General features: G+C 33.5%; 1 protein-coding gene across 1 annotated transcript in view; it reads right to left on the bottom strand.

Annotated features, from left to right (window-relative positions):
• Positions 1-2,835, bottom strand: part of LOC107705867 (plexin-A1-like) — a 117,023-nt gene that overhangs the window by 48,405 nt on the left and 65,783 nt on the right. The gene's annotated exons all lie outside the window — the stretch shown is intronic.

The raw sequence follows: 2,835 nt of genomic DNA, 5'->3' as shown, positions 1-2,835 counted from the left end.
AGAGAGAGAGAGAGAGAGAGAGAGAGAGAGAGAATATATAAATATGTAAAATATATAATGTAACAAAATAATTTTTAAAAAATGCATATTTATAATGTAATTTTTATATATTTTTTTACATTCAATAAATATAAAATATTTAAAGGACAATATTAGTTTATAAAACGTTCACTTCTTTTCTTTAAAACCCTAAATCATTCAGCATGCTGTCTAATTTTATGAGCACTGTGAGTATTTTATTCCGCAGCGCTAAAGGATTCTGCTGCATAATTGTTGCATCCCTGAGTCCCGTGAGGAAGCACAAGCACATGTGGTGGAGTGTGTGTGTTTGTGTGTTTGTGTAGGTAATGATCCCCCATCGAGGCGCCATTTGTCAGTTTGTTAATGCTGCATCTCCAGAGACACATAATCTGCTAATCAGCATGAATAAATCCAGAGGGTGGCCGTGATGGAGAACAAATGAATGCAGGTGAAAACACACAACATGTCTGAGATATGCAAGTACATACATAAACAGATAAAGACAGTACAGACTGACTATCTGTAAATGTCACAATGCAATAATCCATAGTCAGGGTAAATGAATAAAAACAAGTCCATGAGAGACAGATGTTCATGTTCACCATGATGCATTGTTGTGTACTGGGTGTGGATTGGACTATAAAAGAAATGGGTTTTTCCCTTGCACTAAAACTAAACTCTTCAAATGTATGGAAGCTTATTTCCAATGTGGAATACAAATGTAAAAAAGCTAATTGTGACTTATCTTACAATTCAGACTTTTTTTCAGAATTGAGAATTTATTCAGAATTATGATGTATAAACTCGCAATTCTGAGAAAAATTTCACAACTGCGAGATTTAAACAATTGTGAGAAAGAAAGTCAGGATTGTGAGATATAAACTCAATTGCGAGAAAAAAAGCGAGAATTGTGAGATATAAACTCGTAGTTGTGAAAAAAGCGAGAATTATGAGATATAAACTCACAATAGTGAGAAAAACGTGAGAATTATGAGATAAACAATTGCAAGAAAAAGCGAGAATTATGAGATATAAAATCACAATTGCAAGAAAAAAAGCGAGAATTATGAGATATAAACTCAGTTGCGAGAATGAGATATAACTCGCAGTTGTGAGAAAAAGCGAGAATTATGAGATATAAACTCACAATTGCAAGAAAAAAACGAGAATTGAGATATAAACTCACAGTTGCGAGAAAAAAAGCGAGAATTATGTTATAAACTCACAATTGCGAGAAAGTCTGAATTATGAGATATAAAGTCAAAATTGCGAGAAAAAAAAGCGAGAATTATGAGATATAAACTCGCAGTTGTGAGAAAAATCGAGAATTATGTTATAAACTCAGTTGCGAGAAAGTCTGAATTATGAGATATAGTCAAAATTGTGAGAAAAAAGCTAGAATTATGACAAACTCACAATTGCAAGAAAAAAAAGCAAGAATTATGAGATATAACTCGCAGTTGAGAAAAAGTCTGAATTATGAGATTTAAACTCACAATTGAGAGAAAATAGCGAGAATTAGGAGATATAAACTCGCAGTTGTGAGAAAAAGCGAGAATTATGAGATATAAACTCGCAGTTGTGAGAACAAGTCAAATTATGAGATATAAACTCACAATTGTGAGAAAAAAAAGCAAGAATTATGAAATAAAGTCAAAATTGTGAGAAAAAAAGCAAGAATTATGAAATAAAGTCAAAATTGTGAGAAAAATGTCTGAGTTCTGAGATCATGACTTTCCAAAACATTTCCAGTGGAAAATTTCCATAAAAATCTGCTTAAAACGGTATGACATATAAGACCGTACATCCATCCATCACTGGTTCATTTTCATGCAGCTCATTTTATAAAATGTGCCGTCTATCCTGACTGAAGTTTATTTCATTCCAACTTGTAATTCTTTTTCACATTTTCTTTCTCCTCCATGTTTTCCCCCAGCCCATTACCAATTCAGTTTAAACTATGCAATCTGGTTCACTCAAAGCAGAGATTTCTTAAAATAAGTGGTAGGAAGATAATAAATGTGACCTTATTTTTCTTCCTGACCCCTGCACCAATCCTGAGAGAGGGTTTTAATCCCCGTCCCGTCTGGAGTGGGGCTGATTGAAGGGGTCTCTGGTTTAAGCCCCTCACGCTGAGCTCTCTTCCCCCACAGACGGGCGATGATTTCAGGGCGTCCCTGATCAGCGATCAGCATAAACCCCCACACACGCGCTGGAGGAGCGGAAATCTAACACTCGCTCTCTCATCGGGACGGTCATTTCCTTCACTCACATTCATTAAGATGCTGGGCTGTACTAAAGCCTCCTACAAAAAGGACACCGAACACCTCCGATAGCCCTCATCACGGACAAACTCCATTTGGGTGAATCTCAAAAAAAAAGCGGCCAGGTCATATTTCTCCTCAAAAAGAAAGGAAAAAAAGAAACTGTATTTTGCATAAAGAAAATGAAGCTTGCTTTTTCACAACCATTAAGATGTTTTGCATTGAGATTGATTATTTTCATGACAATTAAGCACTTTTTTTTCTCCAAATTCTCATTATCATAATGCAAATTAAGCACAATTTTCCCAAATTCTCATTATTGCAATGTAAAATGTAACTTCTGAGTTTTGTATAATTATTTCCCTTCTTTATTAAAATTTTATTTATTTACAAGAAAGAATGTAATTATTTGTCCAATGACAACACTACTTTACATAATTTAAATAATAATAATAATTTATATATGCATTTTCTTAATGTATATAATATAATAATAATATTTTATTGTTATAAAAATATCGCAAAAGGCTCAAAAATAGGCTTTTCAATT

Source organism: Sinocyclocheilus rhinocerous, unplaced genomic scaffold, assembly GCF_001515625.1.
Source record: "Sinocyclocheilus rhinocerous isolate Xijiao unplaced genomic scaffold, SAMN03320098_v1.1 scaffold1615, whole genome shotgun sequence".
Classification (NCBI taxonomy): Eukaryota; Metazoa; Chordata; class Actinopteri; order Cypriniformes; family Cyprinidae; genus Sinocyclocheilus; species Sinocyclocheilus rhinocerous.
This window is presented reverse-complemented; position numbering and strand designations above follow the sequence as displayed.